The sequence below is a fragment of the Tenrec ecaudatus genome, chromosome 3, assembly GCF_050624435.1.
Source record: "Tenrec ecaudatus isolate mTenEca1 chromosome 3, mTenEca1.hap1, whole genome shotgun sequence".
NCBI lineage: Eukaryota > Metazoa > Chordata > Mammalia > Afrosoricida > Tenrecidae > Tenrec > Tenrec ecaudatus.
In genome coordinates this window covers 27,752,107-27,775,962 of record NC_134532.1, presented here as the reverse complement: position 1 = coordinate 27,775,962, position 23,856 = coordinate 27,752,107, and the positions used below count along the sequence as shown (strand labels likewise).

The 23,856-nt window shown below is 42.0% G+C and overlaps 1 pseudogene; it reads left to right on the top strand.

The window, feature by feature from the left end:
* The first annotated feature begins 401 nt into the window (after positions 1-401).
* On the top strand, positions 402-7,017 carry LOC142443195 (thioredoxin pseudogene; annotated as a pseudogene).
* Positions 7,018-23,856: the final 16,839 nt, after the last annotated feature.

Genomic DNA, 23,856 nt, shown 5'->3' with positions numbered 1-23,856 from the left:
CCGCTTGTTTATCTTCAAGCCTTTAAGACCCCAGACACTATCTCTTTTGACAGCCGGGCACTATCAGCTATCTTCACCACATTTGCTTGTTCACCTGCTTTGGCTTCAGCAGTTGTGTCGGGAGGGTGAGCATCGCAGAGTTCCAATTTAATTAAAGAAATTATTCATGCATTGAAGGAGTGCTTGAGTAGAGGCCCAAGGTTGGAAAAATATCCTAAGGGAATTTGAGATTTGTTCATGCAACCCTCTGCCTCTCATAATAATTTGTATCTTGTAGATATTGTCTGATAATCATCAGCATGTATTCTCTATTAAGATATATATGAGAAGCTCAGTCCAGTGCCTTGTCCTGTTTTGTTCCTCTTGTGACCCCGGTCACTCAACAAAGCCCAGTGGTCAAAATGGTGAAGCAGAGTGATAGCAAGGAGGATTCTCAGGCTGTCCTGAACAGTGCTGGAGAGAAGCTTGGTGTGATTCACTTCTCAGCCTCATAGTGGGGGCCTTTCTGTCATTCCCTGTGTGCAAAGTCTGGCAATGCGGCCTGCCTTGAAGTTGATGAGGATGACTGCTAGGACGTCGCTTCTGAGTGTGAAGTCAAATGTATGCCAGCATTTCAGTTGTATAAAGGTGGGTGAATTTTCTGGTGCTAATAAGGAAAAACTTGAAGCTACCATTAATGAGTTAATTATGTTTCCTGAAAATGTAACTAGCCATCAGCTGTGTAAATCTTTTTGTATTTAAAAAAGGAACAATCAATTACCATCTGATTGTAAATGAAAATAAAATATTAATTCTACCCTTAAAAAAACATGATTATATATTTTCAACAAGATTCTGGAACGATTATTACTTTACTGCTTATTTAAAAAAGAAACACTCTAACATTTCAGTACTTATTGTACATACAGTCCCTGTACAAGAGAGGTTGTTGTTAGGTGTCACTAAGTTAGTTCCAAATAGTAGTGACCCTATTACCACAGGGAGAAACACTGGCTTGCCTTAAACCGTCCTCATAATTGTTCTTATATTTGAGCCCGTTGTCTCACCTTTATCAATCTAAAAAGTTTCCTCTTGTTTGCTGCCCCTATACTTTGCCAAGCACCATGGTTGAAGTGATGTATCTCGTTTTTCCCTCCGGTTTGCAAATACACAAAACTCTAAGGTTTTACTTATATGTAATAAGAAAATGCATTTAAAAGAACAATAAAGTCAGAGTTGTTGTGTGAATTCTGACTCATAGAACCATAGAGAGCAGAGTAACAGCTCCTTGGGCTTTTGTTTTTTACATTTTATAGAACATGTTTCATCTTTACCACAGCAAGTAGTGTCCTTATAGACAATAGTCCAAAACTAGACAGGTGATGTAGTGGTTGATTTTCTCAGTCTCAGACATGTAGAAGCACCATATGGAAGTTAAAATGTACTGGAGTATCCAAGAGCTGAAGAACATATTCAGTTTGTTTTGTATACAACTGTGTCGATATGGTAGAAGTGTATTGTTAATTGTTTTATGTGGCCCTGAGCACAGCTGTGAGATTCTGGTTGTAAGAGAATGACATCTTGACCCACTATCACAGTGACTCAGGTGTCACCTTTTACCATGTGGATACTCAATGTCACAGATAGGTTGGTGCTTTTACCTCAGTGCTGTATGGGGTATGTGACTTTGATCATACATCTGATAATAATCTAGCCGTTTGTCAGGATAAGAATCTGGTGGGTTCCCCCCCCCCCACTAAGACCTATATATTGCATCATTTCCAATTCATCTGAATTCATTCCTGTATGGTCAGTGTTATTAAGAACAAACTTTCAAATATGTTGGTGGGAATTTAAGCACTAAGAACTACTGTTTTTGATGTCTGCCACATCCATATTAATTTCTGCCACATCCATATTTTCCTGAATAGCTATACTTAATGAAGTCTAAGTCCTGCCTGAATTTTCACTTATGTGTTTCCCAATCACACCCATGACTATGCTTCTCCTATTCTAGGTCACGCTGCGACAGGGCGGAAGTGGCGGTGTCCTAGCCGGAAGTGAGGGTCATAGCGCGGTAACTACTTGCTGTGCACGGAACCTACTTGCTGTGCACGGAGTATGGAGCCAGAGAAGCGCCTGCATCCTGAGCTCTGTGTAGTCAGCGAGCCCACGTTGGGGTTGCGTTGGTGACCAGTTGGGGTGACCCTGCTGCACACAGCAGCCTGGCTGGGGGCTGTCCGAGAGACTGGTCCCATCCCCCTGTTTGGGGATTAGTTGGGATTCCTTGTGAGAATCCCTGTTTGAGAAAGGGGGATCCCAGACTGGTTTGGGGCGTCAGTGTTCCCGATTAGTCGCTTTGCAGGTCTCTCCTAGCCCCCCTACATTGTCTCCATACATTGGTGCCTCCTCCCCGAGACTCCTGGAACATCTTCAGCTCAAAGGTGAGCCCCGGGTCCCTTTCTTCTCTCGCTACGTATTCCTGAACGTTATTCAGGAAGCGAGTGGCTGCAGCTGGTGCACAGAACGTTAGGGCTTCCTCCTGAGGTTTGCCCAGTGTTGTCATCTGTGCAGTAACTTTCTCAAGGAGCGGGTTGGGGGGAGAACCCGGTCTGGAAACACCCTGGCTCCTTGCCAGCCAGTAGGGCGTCTGCGGCGAGTACACCCAGCCTTGAGGGTGTTGAAGTGATATTCCAGCACACCCACCGCGCACTGAGACATGATTGGCATTCCCAGGTTGCTGGGCTAAGTCCTTCCAGGACTGGGGGCCTCAAGGGAGGTGACCCAGTTTGGTTGCTATCAGTCAACAGTCTGGAAGGTGGCAAGTGAAAGGAGAAAGAGATGGGCACAGCTGTACAAAGATGGGGTTCAGTGAGCAGGAACTCAGCCAAAGTGAAGGCTAGTCTTTCTTTGGGAAAGTGTATAGGTCTCCATAGAAGGGCAAGACCCCTTCAGTAAGGAAGATCTCCCGGTCCCACATCCAGTCTTCAAAAATTGTGCCTGTTGTTTCTTTAATTTTTACCAAACCGTTTGTTTGTGTTTAGCAGTAGAAAGAAGCTGGAGGAAAACGTTCCTCGTGGAGGACAGCCAGCTGGAGAGAAGGTTTCTTTAAGAGGAACAGGAGAAAATTGCCCTCAATAATTAATTGCTTTTCATGCAGAGAAAGTAGCCAGTAAAAGACATCCAGGCAGTTGAACTGGATCCACATTTCTGCAAATTTGTTAGTGTGGGGGAGTGTGGGAGCTGCTCCTGCTTATTGCCTACAGGGAAATTTCCGTTTCTGTTGCCTCTGAAGAAGTTTCTGGTAGCTTGTCCTATGTTTAGATGTATGCAGACTCCATTTTAACTGTGTATTCCCACCTGGAGTCATTTTATCTCTATTTTAATAAAAATTCCCTGAGTGTGTTGCTTGGTTTGGGGGCTTCTTTTTGGTTTTGTTTTGTTTTTGAATAAGTGGTTTTAGAAAAAGTTCCAGCTTTAACAAAGCCATGACCCAGATCCAGGAGGCCATAGAGTTGCTCAAGGAAATCATCCAGGTGCAGCGTGGCTCTGCCAGTGAGAGACGGAGGGACTGGCCCTGGTGCCCCACACCACTCCCTGAATAGGTGCTCAAATGACAAGAGGCAGCACTCCCCTCCAAACTCTCTGCCAGCGATTCTGACCCAGGGACCCTATGGACAGCGTAAAACTGCCTCTGAGGGTTTCCCAGACTGTAACTCTTCAAAGGAGTAGAAAGCTTCATCTTTTTCCAGCCAGTGGTTTCCAGCTGATGGCTCTTTGGTTAGAAGCCCAGCATGCAACCCACCAGACTACCAGGATGCCTGCTCTTTACTGTAGTCTTAATTCTCCACCTCCCAATCTAGCGGGTCTAGGAAAGCCAAGCCACATGGGAATCCCTACAGGCCCCTGGCCAGGGGGAAGTTCTGCTCCAGTCCCTGCCTGAGTCTGGAGGGTGATTCATGTACAGAGACCTGCTCTTGTTCATTCCGTGAAGGTTCACACTGTACTTTCAAGATGCCAGCTCCTGTGTAGAGACCAAAGCCCTCCAACATGTCTGTGTAGGCTGACAGGTCCCTACAGTGAGAATTCTACAGCTACAGATCAAATTCTAGTCTTCTATTCATTAGCTGATTTCCTTGGGAAAGTCTTTGAGCCTCCTTGGGCCTCTAGTGGTTGGTCTTTAACGTGAGCCTGATGTTTGCATTGAGGGTTAAGTGACTCAGTGCAGGTCTGGCGTGCAGTCTGTGGCTGCTGCTGTGATCTGTGCTTCCGAGAGACCCAGAGGTGTGCACACACATCCTAATGATGCTGGGCTGAGTGGAAATCAAGGTCATGGGGCCCTACAGCTGAGGATGAAGGTGCAGGAACATTGCTGGGGCCTGTCCTCCCTTTCAAATGCCTCAGGGGCACAGGCATTTGAAAGGACAAGAAGAAGGAGCTGTACACAGGCCAGCCAGGTCCTGGTGCTAACCGGGCTCCAATAACTCATATCAGGCTTCCTGATGAGGAAAGAGAACCTTTGTAGGGAGTTGAGTGGAGCAGTGACGTGGTCAGGGCAATATTAGGTACGTCACTGGGGCTTCAGTGTGGAGCCTGGTAGAGGGACTTAGAAAAGGGTGCAGGTGTGGATGCAGCCAGAGCAGGTAAGAAGTTGTTGGGATAGTTCAAGAATGTGGTGTGGCCATGGCCAAGGGAATGGAGTGGGGGCTGATGGGAGATACTGGGGCCATTTTGGGTTGGGGGCAGATGGTGGGAGGTGCTGGCAGGATTTGGTAGCATATAGGGTGAAAGAATGAAGCTGACACTCAACTTTGTGATGTGGGCATCGGAACAGATCAGACCGAGGGGACAGTTTTAGGGTTGGGAAGATGATGGAGTCCAGCTTGGAGACCAGGATGTGGATCAGGAGGCAGGATGTGGGCATCTTATGCAGGCATTTGTGTTGCTTACCTGAGCAAGGGCCCCAGGAATAGCTTGCTAAGTTGACTGGCTGGGTCTTTTCCCTCCATGTTGCAGCAAGCTTTCCCAAATGACGAAGCAGCCGGATTGCGACCTGGAGAAAATTGAGAACAAAGATCCTACCGTAGCCATGCTTCCCAATTACCTCTCATTCCTGCAAGGTGGGGCTGGCTGCAAGGGGGTGTGGATTTTTGGGGATAGGGAGTGTGGGGGGCCTTTGCTGGCTCCTGGGCAACTACAGGTGTTGGCAGCTCTGCTTTTGAGTGAGCATGGGGCCTGGGGAACACTGGTCACCCCAGTGGACCATGTCATTCCAGCTTTCAGGAAGGCCTTGGTCCTGGTCAGGCAGGTGCAAGAACAGGCCAGCAAACAAATCAGCAGCAAAAATTAGCCCCAGCGATGACTGCAAATAAAATTGAAAATAATGGAAGTTTCCCACCAACTTCTTGAAGCCCCCTTGTATCTCCATCACACAACGTTTGCCTGTTTATTATTTCCAGGTTTTAGCCTATTGACAGCAATTACAAGAATCTGCTTGCAAGCTAACATTCCATGATCCATGTAGTTTTTCCCTCACCCCTTCCCTCCACCCCGCACTTTCTCTATCCTGACCCTAGTAACTATTAATAAACTTTGATATCTAAACATTTGCCTTTTCTTGTCTTTTTATATACGTGAAGTCATACAATATGTGTCCTTTTGTGATTGGCTTGTTTCATTCAGCATGTCTTCAAGCTCTGCCCTTATTGTATCCAGATTTCATTTCTTCTACTGGCACAGCAGTACTTGTATTTACATTTTGTTTGTATGTTCATCTGTTGAACATTTATCTTATTGGAGCTGTTTGGTTATTGCTGACATTTCTGAAATGAACAATGGTATCCCCATCCCTCTATGAGGATCTGCTTTCAAGTCTTTTGGGTCTATACACAATCAGAGTGGATGTCACTGTTCATCTGTCAGTTGGTCAGAATGTGGTGGTCTGTGTCATGCTGGAAACTATGCCAGCTGCTTTTTCAAATCCCAAACATGGTAGTCAGGCTTCAGAGTTTTCAGACTCACACAGACTAAGGTTGAGAGGCAGACCGCCTCTGAAACATTAGCTACTGAAAATATGAATAGCAGCAGATCATCATCTGATGCAGTGCCAGAAGATGATCCCTCAGGTAGGACGACACTCAAACTAGGATGAGGGAAGAGTTGCCACCTCAAAAGATAGGTCCTCAGAGATCCTCAAGTTGGCGCCAACTCATAGTCACCCTGTGTACAAAACACTGGTCATTTCTGTGCCACCCCTGCCCTTGTGTTTGAGCCCATGTGACAGCCACTGTTATGCAGGACCTTCCTCTTTTTCAATCCTCCATTTTACCTAGTGTGATAACCTTTTCCAGTAACAGGACTCTCCTGATGACATGTCTAGATACGTGAGACTAAGGCTTACCATCCTCACGTCTTAGGAGTATTCTGGCTGTTCTTCCTCCAAGTTGGATATGGTTTATTCTTCTGACAGGTCACTTCCAATATTCTAAGTAGAGTTGACCTTAATGATCTTGTCAGCAGTTCTCAACCTGTGGGTCATGACCCCTTTGGGGGTTGAGTGACCCTTTCACGGGGATTGAACCACCCTTTCACAAGGGTTGCCCAATTCATAACTAGCAAAATTACAGTCATGAAGTAGCAATGAAATTCATTTTATGGTTGGGGTGGGTCAGCACAACATCAGGGACTGTTTTAAGGGTCACGACATTAGGAAGGTTGAGAACCACTGATTGAGATGAAGCAAGTCTTTTCATGACCTTCCTTGGGTAATATGGCATAACTCAAACTGAGAAGAAACCATTGAAACATCCATTAATCATGATGTGGTATATACAAAATATGAGTCTTGGAAAATTAGAAGTCATTAAAAATGGATTTGCACAGGCCATTTTGAATCATGCAGTCATATGATTTACTATGCTAGGAAATAAGAATTGAAGAGGAATGAGATTGTTTTTTTAATCTGCCTTTGGTTCCCCTTAGAGACATCTTTGTGAATTAATGGTGGAGAATCTTATTAATCATAACCTTGGAGCTTAAGACTCTTCCATTAATAGTGTCATTGATTAGAGCCTAATACCAATTTTTAAGTCATTCTTGAGGGATGGATATTGGACCAGTATAGCCTAGCTGCACATTACAATAACTGAGTTATTTACCTGTACAGAATTAATCTTTACATGACTGGAAGCTATTTACACAAACAATGGGGTTGGTCATCAGGCAAAATTTATAATAATGTTCACTGACAATGTAAATCACAGGTCTGCCAGAATAATATATATCTTAATAGATCAAGTAAGATATTAATGTACTAAGTCAATCTTAGTACATGTTCTAAACCAGCGGTCAATATATGGTGCTGTGTCTCCAATATCCAGAATTCATGGGTCCAGGAACCAAATGGTGGAAGCTGGAATGGCACCACTCACTATTATTCCTAGTGATCCACTTGCAGCATTTTTGCTTCCTGTCCCAGCAACCCTGTGTTCCTCAGGCCTGGAGGTCCTGGTCCCGAGGGAAGGCACTCTCCCACCTGGAAACACAGCATGAACTGGCAGCTTATAATGTCCCCTGGCCACTTTGGCCTTCTCAGGCCTTTGGATCAACAGGTCAGGAAGGGGTGTAACTGTACTAAGTGTTGTGATGGATCCTGATTACCAAGGAGAAATTGGACTGGTACTACATAATGGAGGTAAAGAAGAATATGTCTGGAATCCAGGAGATCCCATAGGCTGACTCTTAGTGTTACGATGCCCTGTAATTAAAGTAAATGGTAAATTATAGCAACCCAATCCTGACAGGACTTATAATGACCCAGACCCCTCAGGAATGAAGGCCTGGGTCACTCCACCAGGCAAAAAAACTGCAACCAGCTGAGGTGCTTGCTGAGAGCAAAGGTAACACAGAATTGGTAGTAGTAGAAGGTAGTTCTACCTATCAATTACGACCACATGATCAATTGCAAAAGCGAGGTTTGTAATTGTCAATGTATTTTCTTTTTATGTGTTTATTGCATATCTTTCCTTTGTTCAGGTATGATATATCAGATACAATTGGACTTAGTGTGTTTTTATTTACATATATGATAGATGATTGATGATAAGTATAAGTGTGTTTTCATCAATGTCTGGAAAGGTTGCCAAGGGGTGGATTGCGATAGTTTATTGTGCCAGCCTGGCTGATAAACTCAAGTGAGATTAATTGAAGGCCGGAGAGATAAGTGGCTCGGTGAGTCTCGCCTTTCTTGTCTCTTCCTCTTTGATCAATGGACCAGTGTGTGGCTGCCATGCTTGTTCTGTGCCTCAATTTAGAGGCTACACTACCTGTGGGACGCATAGCCAGTGGACTGTGTCACTGTAAGTTGAGGTCCCTTTAAGCCCACATGATTGGAATGTACATCTCTAGAGCTGGGGACCGAAAGTTGGTGACAGTTAGTGACCTGTCTTGCTGTTTGCTGCCTGGGGATATACAGCCCAGCTCTACAGAGGTGGAACTGGCAGCCCTCAAGACTTAAAGGACTGCTAGTGTCTACCAACACTCTCAGGGGAGTGAGTTGCACTGAGTCATTTGTATTGCTTTATAATTTAACTGTTCATTTCTTATGTCATATATCTATCTATCTGTATATAATTTAATAGTTCATTTCTTGTGTTATATATCTATCTTTATAAATATATATAGAAAATTACTAGCAATCTGGTTTTGTCTCTCTAGAGAACCCTGTCTAGCACAACATTTAATACATATTCTTTACATATAATATTCAATGTTAGAGTAAATCGGATGTTTTTAAGATATAAATAACCTCAAGCCCCATTAAAGATAAACAACTTTTTTCACAAGACATTTAATTTAAGGAAGTTATATGTTATAAAGGAAGTTATTTACCAGACCACACTCCACCACTGTCCGTAACTCTTGGCATGGTTGGCGAAAGTAATCCAACTGAATCATGCTCATCCATGCCGCTGAAACCCATGCTGAGCTCTTCATAAAACTTTAGCACCGCCCATGCCCTTAGTTAAAATATCTATTGTGTGTTAAGAAATGACTGCTGTTTCCAAGGGCCCAAGTAGAAAGAAAGTGTTTTGGAAATGATGATGGCAACATATGTACAAATGTGCTTGATACAATTGATGTATGGATTTTTATGAGCGCTGTTAAGAGTCCCCAATAAAATGTTTTTTTTTTAATTTTTAAAGAAATAAACAAAACAAAAAACTGAAAGAAATAAAAAGAAATGACTACGGTTGAGGGAGTCCATTAAAGGCCCATAATAATATGCACAGCAGAGTGTGGTAGCCAGAGAAACTTCTTTAGAAGTGGATAACAAGGGACAGAAGGACATGAGCAGCAAATCCTAGAGGTCACTTTGTCAATGCAGAGACAACCTTAACTAGGGAACAAGCACAAAGGGGTGTTTATTTTCTCTTCTCTGCAGCTCTTGTGTTTAAGGATGCCCAATGGTAAAGCCTTTGTAAAAGACTACAACTTGCACTCAAGGAATGGCTAAGGGTAGGTAGATAGGTGATGCCAAGAGCCAGGGTGAGGGCAGAAGCTTAAAATTACATGAGATGGATCAAGGAAAGATATGCCTTATCCATTATGTCATCTGGGCCTAGAGCAAGGGTTTCAATCTCTCCAAGTAATGCTGACTGATGATAAATAACACAAACTGTGGGAGAGGGCTTACCGATTTGGGTTAGGATGTCCCATCCATAGTCTTGGACTTCTAGGGAGGGGGAAGAAAGCTAGTGTGGAGGCATGAGCTTGTAAAATATGTTTCATCAGGAAGACTGGAGGGGTAGGAAGCCAAAATGAGTGCAGAGGGAAGAGGCTATGCTGTGATAAAGTAGGCAGCATTAGCCTGAGTGGCTACTTGGATATCATTGGCATTGCCCTCTTGAAAGCCCCAGAGAGTTTCTAAGGCAAGGTCCTGTGAAGTGGCCGTTATTTGACAGGGGTGTAGATTAGTGCCCCTATAAAACTAATCTGCAAGTCAGGCTACTAGAAAAATACACACTTTATTTTTGACTGTCTCCTGCCCAGTCATCATGAATATCTGAAATGTAAGACTCACCATTTCCCTAGGTCTTAAGTCCAGGTTTCACTCTTCGAGCTCTGAGGCAGGTGGGTTGAAGAACAAGGTTGGATACCAGGCCCCTCCTTGATCAAAGTTCTTAATCTAAGCTTGAGTAAATGTTAACTCCTTCCAGAAAAATGGTTAGCTTATAAGCAAAAAATGAAGAAAAAAAAAAACCCAAAAACCTTGAATGGTGAATGTAACCATCAAGAGATCAATACAGATATTGCATTGGATAAATCTGCTGAAGAATGCCTCTTTAGAGTGATGAAAAGCAAAGATATTACTTAGAAGACTGGGTTCATTTGACCCAAACATGCTATTGTCTATGGCTTCATATGCATTTGAAAGATGGACACTGAATAAGGAAGGCTGAAGAAGATTCACTATGTTTGAATTGTAGTGCTGGCCAACAATATCCCAAGTACCATGGACATTCAAAGTACACATGAGTCTGCCTTGGCAGAAGTAATGTCCGAGTGCTACTGGAGGTAAGGATGGTGAGTGTTCAAATTATGTACTTTGGACATGTTATCAAAGAGAACAGTCTCGGGAGTAGGACATTATGTTTGGTAAAGAAGAGAGGCATTGAAAAATAGGAATTCCTCTACTAAATGGATTAACAAAGTGACTGCCCCAATGGGTTCATCCTAAATTGTGAGGACGGCACAGGAGAGTGCAGTGTTTTGTTCTGTTGTGCACTCTGTCCCTGTGAGATGGAATTAACTCAATGACAGCTAACATAACAACAGCCTCAGAAACCACTAATAAGCACCCAAGACATAGAAAAAAACATGCTAGTATATTAGTTGTGTTTACAAAAGTTATTATTTCACTTATGTAAAGGGGGAAGTAGTTACTTTTGTTTGATTTTTAAAAAATAGAACAAACAAGGTGATGACAAAAGCATTGAGGAATTCCTACCCCTCGGAAAACTATTCTTTTGGAGGTGAACTGAAGAAGATTCTCTAAAGTCCACACAGGATGCCTTATGGCACAGTATTTTCACGAACATGGACTCTAGTGTAAGGGCAGCACACAGTCACTCAGTCGTGAGCAGCTATTTATCTTTGAAGGGAAGCATGAATCATATAGGCCTCTACACTGAGGGGTCACCTGGAATATCAGAGCAAGGGATTGATGATACTTAAGTGGGTTTCAGCCCATTTAGAAAGTCTATAATCAATTGAATCAATAAAATTTCATGAGAAGTTTCTAGCCTAACTGTAAGATAGATGAAAACTGAAGATTCTGGCAGCCAAAAACCAGAGTACTTACATAGGATGAATAAACACCTTTTTGCTGTTTAAGTTCAAATTATTGGGTTCAAGCACAACAATAATTTTGGAAGATAACTCTTTCTATGAGAACAGAAATAAACCTAACACCAATGTCAGAAAATGATACTTTAAGAAAACTGTAGACTAATATTGATAATGAGGCTGCTTGAATGAGTTCTTTCAAAAATTGAAAACTGAGTCAGACAAATTATGTAACTAAGTATACATCATGATTAATTGTAATGTATCCCATTCCCATAATTGATTTAACACAAGAAAATAAGTACTCAAATACACCTGTTGATGGAAAAAAAGAATCAATTATCTAAATAGACACAGAATATATACTATACAAAATCAAAGGCGTTTCATGGAGGCACAGGGAATCCAGGGTGGATGATACCTTCAGGACCAGGGGTGTGAGGGGCGGTGCTGGGAGAGTGGAGGGTGAGTGGGTTGGAAAGGGGGAACTGATTACAAGGATCCGTATGTGACCTCCTCCCTGGGAGATGGACGGCAGAGAAGGTGGGGAAGGGAGACTCCGGATAGGGCAAGATATGACAAAATAACAATGTATAAATTACCAGGGGCACATGGGGGAGGGGGGAGTGGGGAGGGAGGGGAAAAAAAAAGAGGGCCTGATGCAAAGGGCTTAAGTGGAGAGCAAATGCTTTGAGAATGATTGGGGCAGGGAATGTGCAGATGTGCTTTGTACAATTGATGTATGTATATGTATGGATTGTGATAAGACTTGTATGAGCCCCTAATAAAATGTAAAAAAAGAAAAAAAAAGATAAGGGCAAAGAATGTACAGATGTGCTTTATACAATTGATGTATGCATATGTATGGATTGTGATAAGAGTTGTATGAGCCCCTAATAAAATGTTTAAAAAAAACAGTTACAAATCGCACATGAAACAGGTATAACCCAATATATTAATATACATTCATGAGAACAACAACAAACATTGCAAATGTCAGGCTTAGTAGAAAGACAAAAGCATTACCCCACCTCAGAAACAGGCAAAACATACATATTCATTTTCACCACTCAATAAAAAATTGTACTGTCTGTACTAGCTAAACAAACTTGAAAAAGATTTTTTTAAAGGGAGAAAAACTACCCCAAAGTAAAAATTCTTTGCTCATCAAAAATTAATGATTTCATACATAAAAGATTCCAAATAGGCCATAAATACTATAATTAATAAATGTAAGAAAAAAAAGTTGTAGACTGCATTTGAACACACAGAATGACTTTTGATACTTAAATCCCTAACTGTTAACTGCTAATCACCAACTTCCAAACCATTAACCCTTACATATTAACAAACTAGCATCTTTACAAATCACTGATACGTCCTAAAGCACGGCACACCTAACCACCTGAAAAGCCCCTTAGCATACAGAACTTCTATGAACACCCTTAGCATTCCCTGCTACCCACAGCAAATTCAACATGCTTCACAAATCCTATGACCATACACTCTAAATCTAGTCTAATGCATGTAAGCCATATCTTTAAATTGGCATCACAACTTTGAATATATTCTAGAATCTTAATTCTAACTTTATAACCCTTAATCTGAAATTCAGAAACCAAAGCCTCAAATTTCTAATCTTAAAGCCATGACTCTACATCATTACAATTTAACACATATGCTCCTAATCAACTCAAAACATAATCTTTTAAGCACTACATTTTCTAATGATAAGACCCTTTAATCTGGCTTGACTCATGACACTTAACTCCTAATTCTATCCCTTGAGTCTTTTTCTTGAACTGGAAACATTGATTAATCCCAGAACCTAGATTCTTATCTTAACTACAGACTGATTCTAACAATGATACATTTTCAAGTTCCTGAATCCTATGGAACGTCCTATCTAGGAAAACACATTTCCATATGTTGATTAAATTTTTGTTCTCCCCCATTTTGACACTTGATAGTGTACCTGATCTTTTACATGGCTGCAAAATATCACAGTTCTAGCTGCCTACGCGCTCATCATCCCTCACCCTAAACCTCAATTCTTCCTCTCACATGACTTGCACTAGGGGGGAAATGGATGAACTACAGGAACAGGAAAACAGGAGGGCAAGCAGTGATGTGTACACACTGCTCATATGCGAACTATTTTACTTAGTTTTTTTTCCTTTACCCCTAATTCAGTAAATTCACCTAATCCATGATTCTTTTTTTCCAGTTTATATTACTAAGTGTGTTCATATGCTTAAAAACTTTGTAAAAAATATGTACAAGGGAGGAGCCAGCTAGGGTGCAATATAGCACCGATGTAACATACAACATTCCTCTAGTCCTTTAATGCTTCCTTCCCCCAACTATCATGACCCCAATTCTACCTCACAAATCTGGCATGTATACTGGTCCAGATAAGAGCTCTTGACACAGGGAATCCAGGATAGGTAACCCCCTCAGGAACAATAATGGGAGTAGCTACACTACAGGTGTAGGAGGCAGGTGAGGGGGGAAAAGGGTAAACCGATCACAATAGATATATAATCCCCTCTTGGGGGATGAACAACAGAAACGTGGGTGAAGGGAGACAGTGGATAGTGTAAGCTATGAAAAAATAGTACTTTGTAAATTATCAAGACTTCATGAGGGAGGGAGGAAGGATGGGGAAATAATGAAGAGCTGATACCAAGGGTTCAAGTAGAAAGAAAATGATTTGAAAATGATGACAACATATATACAAATGCGCTAGACAAAATGGATGTATGGATTGTTATAAGTGTAAGAGCCTCCAATAAAGTGAATTTTTAAAATGTCATGTTTCCAAACCATCTAAAAATTCAATTCACATTCAAACAAGAAGCCAGCATATATTTTTATAACTCGACAAACTGATTCTACAATGAAAGAATAAAGGTTTCAAACAGTTTTATGAAAATTATATGTATATATGCATGCTAGCCTCAGCAGGGGTTAAGGGCATCCAGTTAATTGGGGAAATGTTTATGAGAGAAAGTGCAGAGAAGACCATAGAAACTGGAATCACTCATTTCAGATGCAAGTCTTCTTACCCTGAGTAAAGTAACACAAAAAAAAAAGAGAGGTAGGAGGAACTTTCTTTTATATCAGTGGAACCCTCCAAATGTTCAGGAAATTTACCAGGCTACCTGAATACAAACTCACCCATTAGAGAACCGCCTCACTTCTCATAAGCATGTCTATGCTTCGTTTACAGAATCTGCTCTTCTTGGCCTTGGCTTGTGCTAGCCCTCAGAACACCAGACTTCTGCAAAAACTAAGCAGCGGAATTCAGAAGCAATGTTTCTTCCATGTCTCATTATGCTCATTATGGTTGAAATGGAATTATACTCTCAGATTTGATTATGTTGCTATATTTTAGAGATTAAAACATGTTCATATTTTTCTGGTAACATAAATAGATACATAGGATGTCTTTTGTACTGGATTAGATCGAAAGAAATCATTCCTCATTAGCGGCATTCTCATATGTAATAATTTCTAACTTTGTTTCCAAACAATATCCTGCTCTTGTTTGCTAGGGATTTTCATGTCATTTCCTGAAGACTGTCTCAATCTTCTCTCTGTAGTATTTTTTTAAATCATTTTATTGGGGCTCATACAACTAATCACAATCTGCACATACAACAATTGAGTAAAACACACTTATACATTCCTTGCTCTCATCATTCTCAAACTCGTTTTCTACTTGGGCCCCTGGAATCAGTTCTTCATTTCCCTCCCCTGCCTCCCTCATGAAGCCTTGATAATTTATAAATTATTATTGTTTCTTATCTTACACTGCCCAGTGTCTCCCTTCACCTACTTTTTTGTTGCCCATCCCCCAGGGAGAAGGTTATATGTAGATCCTTGTGATAGGTTTCCCCTTTCTACCGCCCCTTCCCTCCTGGAATTGAAATTTTCACCACTGGTCTTGAGGGGTTCATCTGTCCTGGTTTCCCTGTGTTTCCAGTTCCCATCTGCACCACAGTACATCCTCTGGTCTAACCAGGCTTACAAGGCAGAATTGGGATCATGATAGTTGGAGGGGAGGAAGCGTTTAAGAACTAGAGAAAGGAAAAAAAAAAAGAACTAGAGAAAGGTTGTGTTTCATTATTTCTACACTGAACACTGAGTGACTAATCTCCTCCCCACTACCCTTCTGCAAGGGATGTCCAGTTGTCTACAAATGGGCATTGGGTCCCCATCACACGCTCCCCTCATTCATGATGATATGAATCCCGCCCCTCAACTTTGGTGCTTGATACCTGGTCCCTATGACTCTTCATGATCACACATGCTGGTGTGCTGCTTCTATGTGGGCTTTGTTGCTTTTGGGCTAGATGGCCACTTGTTTACTTTCAAGCCTTTAAGACCCCAGATGCTATATCTCTCGATACTTGGGCACCATCAGCCTTCTTCACCACACTTACTTATGCACACATTTGTCTTCAACGTTTATATGGGGAAGGTGATCACACAATGATGGTTTTTGTTTTTTGGTGTCTGCTACCTGATCCCTTCAATAACTCGCAATCACACAGGCTTGTGTGCTTCTTATCTGTGGGCTTTGTTGCTTCTGAGCTTGTTTGCCTTCAAGTCTTTAAGAGCCCACACTATATCTTTTGATAGCTAGACACCATCAGCTTTCTTCACCATGTTTGCTTATGCACACGTTTGTCTTTAGTGATCATGTAGGGAAGGTGGGTATCACGGAATGACAGTTTACCTGAGAAAAGTGCTCTTGTATTAAGGGAATGTGTATGAGGAGGCCCAATGTCCACCTGTTACCCTACTACTAAAGCTATAATTATATGCAAATAGGTCTATTTCCCCCATAATCATAAATATATTTACATATGTACATGTCTGTATTTAGGCCTGTAAGTATGCCCTTTGCCTCCTACTCCTTTCCTCTATTTCCTATGCTTTCCTCCTGTCCCAATACCACGTTCATCCTTCATTCTGGTTTCAGTAATTCCTCTCACTTACATTGTTCCTGGTCACTCCCCACCAGTCCTCTCATCCCTCTCTGCCACTGGCTTTGAACCACTTGTTTTTCTCTTGTGCCTGGGTTGGACAATAACTCCTCCCTTCCCCCACCTCCAATGCTCTCATGTCCCTACAGGACCATTGGTTCCATTATTTTCTTCTCATATTGCTTATCCAGCCTATCTTATCTAGATGGACCTGCAGAAATAATAATGTGTGCATAAAATTGCAGATGGCTTCGACAGCACCAAAGTCACACATAAGAACATGGCAATGATGGCAGCAACACTGACAAACTAACAAACAAAAAAGTCACTGACATACAAAATTTAAAAGAGAAAAAAAAAAACACCACAAAAAACAAAACCAAAAAAAGAAATAAAAGCCTGCTAACAGTCCAAGGTCTGTTTGCTGACCTTTAGGAGTGTTTTCTGGATGAGTCTGATAGGGTGTCAAGTCCTGGCCCCAAAGTCCATCCTTTACACTCCCCCGGGGCCTCCTTGCTCTGCTTTCCCCGACGCTCAACTACATGCTCCAGTGTTTTGCCTCAGTGTGGTGGGGCCAACTCAGTCACACATCCCACAATGTCTCCGGTGCTGTCCCATGTAGAGGCATGGGTCAGTGCAGCATGTCACATCTCGCAGTGGGTAAGACCACATGGTCCTCTCTGTGCATTGGGCACTCTAGCTGGGCTATCATCCTCTGAGCTTGGTGGGCCCAGGTGTGCTCCACCCCTTCCACCTCCTTCATTTGCTTCAGCTTCCTTCTGGGTATGGTAGGTCAGTTCCTTTCCCTCACCAGACGGTCTGTTTTCATTTTCTGTGGCACTCCCATCCATGGTGGGGGTCGGGCTGATTCTGGTTAGGGCCGGGTGTATGATCCAGTCTTTTTGTGGATTCTTCCACGTGTTACGTTGCCCTCCTGGTTTGGCGTGTCATGGCGGGATCTATATGCACATTCCAGTTCTTTGGGGACACAACCAATACTTTCCCCTTGGGTGGGTTAGTGCCCTGTTCCCCCTGTGACATCAACTCAGTTTCTCCCCACCCCAATTCTCCCTCCACCTGCCCACTTCCCAGTCTCACTCTTCTCTCTGTAGTTCTTTTTAAAGATAAAATTTTAGTGTGTTTTTTATGTTAACTCAGCAAATTAGATTCTTATTTGACATTTTTCTCACACATATTTCAGGGACACTAATTATATAAATTATTACCATGTTGTTATTGTTTCTTGCTAATCTCCACTTGCTCTTCTCATCTTTTCCTTATAATAATCACTTGCTTTCTGTACCCATGTGTGTACATATCGTTTTAGATTTTAAATGGAGTCCTGTACTAAATAGTAATATTCTTTATTTTTGTGCCATCTTTGTTTGTCTTTCAACAAAAGTTGATTCCAGGGGGCAATTTCTGTTCAAATTCAAAAGAGAATTTGAGGAAAACCATATCAGTGTCCTCCAACTTTAAAGAGAGGTGAAATAATTCTGAAAGTGGTAAAGAAATTGATTTCTGCTATACGTTTTTGTCTCCCATCCTGATCCATACTGATCTTATCAGGGTGTTTTGTAGTGATATTCAGCATCATCTGTTTTCCTCATCTTTTTATTGTTTTTATTGACTATTGTTCCTGTCAATTAGTTTCTTTTCTGAGACTTTCATTTGCTCCTTTCTCAAGCAGTTACCACTAGTTGCATCTCACAGGGCTGCTCAAATGCTCTTAACACCACAGCCTCTACTTATCCATATCATGCATTTTCCTATTATATTATCCATATCATGCTTTTTCCTATTATAATCTACCAGTAATGGATAAGGGTCCCACTATTAAGTCATCCTTTTCAAAACTTCTACTCACATTTTAAAAAGTGATTGCCATTTGAATTGGTGTAATATGATATCTAATCCCTGATTTTGATTTATATTTCTCTAATGACTAATGAAAGGAGATCTGCTGTCTTAGTGGTTAAGTCAAAAACAGCCAAATGAGTGGGCTAAACACATCAGCTACTGTAATGAAGGGAGATGAGGCTGTTTGCTTACAGAAAGACAGTTTTGAAAGCCATAAGATACTATCCTTTAGGATCCTATGAGAGACAATGGACTGGACAGTATTGTCTCCACTTTAACAAAGGCTGACTGTGAGTCAGAACTGAGGATAAGGATGAGTCAGGACAGAGTCCATGGCTCTTAACAAGAAATGCATAAAGCACTGTGTCAGAGATAGGCATTTTAGGATCCATAAATAGAATTCAATATATGAATTATGCTTCTAAATGAAATATTCTCATCACATTAATTCAAATTTCCTAACACAATTCTTATTGGGTTACACCTACCCAGATTCCAATGTGAAAATTCTATCACAGTGTCTTATTTAAGCCTATGTTATGTCCACCCACCTTCTAATCGATCCACTCTTATGCCACACCTAGCAAGCATCTCAGAAACATTAGTAAGAGCAAACTGAATGCAACGTCTTTTTCCTAAAACCTTAGAGAATTTTACTAGACAATCAAACAAATATAAATGCAAACACAAAAATCTTAAATGGAACAACTTTTTTAGAAAATGTTAACACCCCCTTCAAATTAAAGCATCACAATGTGTCATTTTCCTTCTTGAAATAAATTTGAAATTCATAGTAACTTCTTTTAACTTGGAGCCCCTAATTATTCAAATAGTTACCATATTTAACAGCTAACTGAGAAGTTGGTGCATTTCTCCTCAGAGAAAATTTAAAAGATAGGTCTGGTGAGTTACTTTTGAAAAATCAACCTTTGAAAACACTATGAGGCATGGTTCTTCTCTGACAAACATAAATTAAAAGCAACTGAATGTCAAATGTTATCTAAACACTCTTGAAACTGAGAATACGAAGAAAATTGCCTCTCACAAGTAAAAGGTGGCCTGTGAGAATGTCATTAGAACAACCAGGGGTAGAGAGATGAAGGGCCAAGACTCTACCGTGACTTCCACTGTCTCCCTATATCTCTGGGCAACAGCTGCTATGAACAATGGTGGGAAAGTTCTATGGTCAGCCATTCCAGAGAGGCCATGGGTAAAGCCTCATTTTTCAACAAACACAGGATGGCAAATTCCAAAATACTGGGTCCCTGAACTCATTCTGATGAATCTGCTCCAAAAGGAATCCTGACCTGTGAATGGTAAGTTGTGTCTTCTGAGACCTCAGAGAGAGCCAAGCTGGTTACCACGGCCCTCCATAATCTTGCCCTCAACATCCTTATTCACTCTATTGAGTCAATGCTTACTCATAAAAACCCTATAGAAAAGATAAATGGCCCCATGTGAGTTTCTGAGCCTCTACCCCAAAACAAAGCCCTGTTTTCTCCTGTCCAGCCATGCTTACAGAGTCTCACAAATAGGAAGAATTCTATTCACAGTACTCACCTTTTCAATTCACAGTTGTAGAGGCCAGAGAGGCTCAGATATCAGTCTGGACCCTTGTCTTGATTCAAGTAAGTCCAGTGCCTCATGAACCCAAAATGGGTGGATCAGGTGGCAAGTTGCTTCCTCATGGGTTGTGCAGATGGATGAATCCAAGCTACATAGGAAATATGGCAAGATGCTGTCTCATGTCTGGAGATCCACCCATCTGGTGAGGTCCTGGACATGGCCAAAAGCTACACAGCTAACAGAGAGGATTCACTTACCAATCTACTGGGGAAAACCACACCCACCAGGATAACACTTCCAACTCTTTGGCTGCTGTCAGAAAATCTCTTCATTGAAGTGATGGCATTATATCAAGCATAGTCACCCGGGCTGCTGTTATCATAATTGCTAACTCTCTGAGAATCCTGGCCTAGAGAAGTTGATACCCAGCCTCAGGCATTACACATTACCAACCCAAGTGGTTTAAGTAACAGAAAAATGTGAAAGGGAAGGAGGTGTGAGCAATACCCTTCCAGAAATAGCTTTATCAAACTGAATCTCATGCCATATGCTTTTGACATTTTGAATATTTATCTATCTGGCCTCTGCACTTAGCACAAATTTACTGCCATCTTGTCTATTGCTAGTCAGAGCAGTTTTATAGAAAATAGGAGAAGTGTCCCTTTGGTTTTCAAGAAAACTCAGATTCTCAGCTACTCATTCAATTCTCCGGCAAGACAACCCTGTAAGACAGCTGTTCTCAACCAGTGGGCCATGACCCCTTTTGGGGGTCGAACGACCCCCTTGCAGGGGCCACCCAATTAATAACAATAGCTAAGTTAGTTATGAAGTAGCAACAAAAATGACTTTATGGTTGGGGATCACCACAATATGAGGAACTGTATTAAAGGATCGAGGCATTAGGAAGGTTGAAAAACCCTGCTATAGGAGGTGTGATAGTTAAGGTTTATTGTTCCAATATGCTTTTAAACACAAGTGGGATTAAAGGGTACTTTAATTGAAGGGCAGAGAGATAAATGGCTTGGTGATCCTAGCCCATCTTGTCCCTTGTTCTCTGATGACCGGACAAATGTGCAGCTGCCATACCTAGTTCTCTGCCTCAGCTGGCAAGGCTCACTTCCTGAGACATCCCTGAGAAGCCACATGGACCTACCCTGATGAAGTTTTCATGCTGGAGAAGCCTCATGGAGACCCCTCCCAGTGCTGAGATGCTTACATACTCACTGATTTGGCTTTCTTCCCACATTCGGTGTCATTAGGTGTATTTTGTGACATTAAGGAGAACTTTATAGATCGGTGTTGGACATATGGGCTAATGTCAGACTTATGGGCTTGGACAGCACTGGGTTGGGATGTTTTCTTAATGTACACTTAACCTTTACATAAAATTCTCTTATACACATATGAGTTTCTGTGGATTTGCTTCTCTAGTCTACCTAGACTAAGTCATTATGGTTCCAGGAGTGGGATACTGGAGAAACAAATCATAAAGATGGAAAGTGGATGTGCTTCTACTTTAGTTAGCCAGAAGTCATATCAAAGCAGTTTACTGAATCGTTTTCTGGAAATATGAGGTTAAAGTTTTGATTATTACATTTGGTTGTAGCCTTTGGTTATTCCTGTGTGAAATGGCAAAATATGAATGTTAATATATATATTGAGCTCAGAAACAATGCTGCTCAAGGAAAATGGCTGATAGAAGATCAAAATGCCTGACAAAAAGCCTGGATCTGGGCAAAAAGCGATCCTTGAACTAACTACAAGCTTTTCTTTCTTGATGTCTTTTGTTTTGATCGTCAGTGGTTTGTTGTTGTTTTGTTGTATACAGTTGCGTTGTTTTCCTCTGTCTTGTTTCTGTGCATGTTATTATCTCTACAGGTCTGTCTAAATAAGATAGGCTGAACTATCTGGAGGAAAAACAACGGAGCCGACAGTTCCGGGGGGACTGGGGATAGGGGATGGTGGGGGGTAAGGAAGTGGTGTTAACAAACCAAGGGACAAGAGAACAACAAGGGATCCAAATTGGTGGTGAGATGGGAGTGGCAGGCCTGGTAGGGAGTGATCAAGGGTAAGGTAACGAAGAGGTATAGTTGTAACCCAGGTGGGTACGGAGCATGCTAGTGGGGCAGGAGGAAAGTCTAGGGACATAGAGGAAAGAGCTAGGAGGCAAAGGGCATTTATAGAGGACAAGACAAAGACATGTACATATGCAAATATATATATATATGGGGATGGGGAAATAAATCTATGTGCCTATATTTATAGGTTTAGTATTAAGGTGGCAGAAGGACCTTGGGCCTCTACTCAAGCACTCCCTCAATGCACGAATACTTTCTTCTATTAAATTGGCATTCTATGATGCTCACACTCCCTACACAACCGCTGAAGCTAAAGCAGGTGAACAAGCAAATGTGAAGAAAGCTGATGGTGCCTGGCGATCAAAAGAGATAGCATCTGGGTTCTTAAAGACTTGAAGATAAACAAGCAGCCATCTAGCTCAGAAGTAACAAAGCCCACATGGAAGAACATACCAGCCTGTGTGATCACGTGGTTCCAAAGGGAACAGTTATCAGGCATCAAAGAACAAAAAATTATATCATTGGCTGCACACCTCCATGATACGATCGTCATGGACAAACGGGTACATAAGCAAATGAGGCGAAGAAATCTGATGGTGCCCGGCTATCAAAAGAGATAGTGTCTGGGGTCGGCTTGAAGGTGAACAAGTAGCCATCTAGCTCAGAAGCAACAAAGGCCACATGAAAGAAGCACACCAGCCTGTGCGATCACAAGGTATCGAAGGGATCAGGTATAAGGCATCATCAAAACAAATCTTACCATAGTGAATGAAGGGGGAAGTGCAGAGTGGAGACCCAAAGCCCATTCTTCGGCCACTGGAGATGCCCTCACAGAAGGGTATACTGGAAGAGATGAGTCAGTCAGGGTGCGATGTAGCACACATGAAGAATACAGCATTCCTCCAGTTCCTAAATGCTTCTTCTACCCCCCCCCCCTCCAACTACCATGATCCGAATTCTACCTTGCAAATCTGGATAGAGCAGAGTAGGTACACTGGTGCAGATAGGAGCTGAAGGCACTGGGAATCCAGGGTGGATGATACCTTCAGGACTAGGGGTGTGAGGGGCAATAAGGGGAGGGTAGAGGGTGAGTGGGTTGGAAAGAGGGAACCAAATACAAGAATCTACATGTGACGTCTTCCCTGGGGGATGGACAACAAAAAGGGGGGTGAAGGGAGATGCCGGACAGGGCAAGATATGACAAAATAATAATTGATAAATTATCAAGGGCTCATGAGGGAGGAGGGAGAAAAAGAGGACTTGATACAAAGGGCTTAAGTGGAGGGCAAATGCTTTGAAAATGATGAGGGCAAAGAATGTACAGATATGCTTTATATAATTGATGTATGTATGGAATTCTGGAATGATTTTTAAAAATGTGCCAAGCAGAAAGATCTCCATGTGATTTTAGCAAATTCCCACACAGGACCTTTGTTGACAACTAAGGGTAGTGCAGTAGCTAGCCCAGGATCCCGTCCCTAAGGTAGTTTACCCTACTCTTCCCAGGGAGTCTGACCTTCCCCAGCCTTATGTTAAACCCTGCAGAAAGGAAGTGTCCCATTGACTCCTGGAGAATCAAAAGACCAGGGTTTGTCTCCTCTACACACCCATAGTGAGGCCCCTCACAATGTCCAAGTTCAGTGCCTGAAAGAGGCACTACCCAGCACCAAAAACACCAACCCTTGTTAGTTTTTTTCCCTCCAAAAGCTAGGAAAAATTAACTTGCCTTAGCCTTTGTAAAAGGAGAGTCGAGTCCTCAGCCTCTCCCTGCTTACCCACTGAAAGAAACGTAATACCCTCAGCCCCTCGACTGCCAAACTGGCTTTCGGAGACACATGGATCTTCCCAGAGCTCACTGGCTAGAATAGTCTCCCAATTTAGACATAAATAAATCACACCGCTTATGCGCATCAAAAGACAGCATTAGAAGAGTGAAATGGGAGCCCACGGATTAGGAAAACGTTTATTTATTTTTAACCAAAGACACATCAGACAAAGGGCTGATTAAGAAAATATACAGAATTTTACAACAT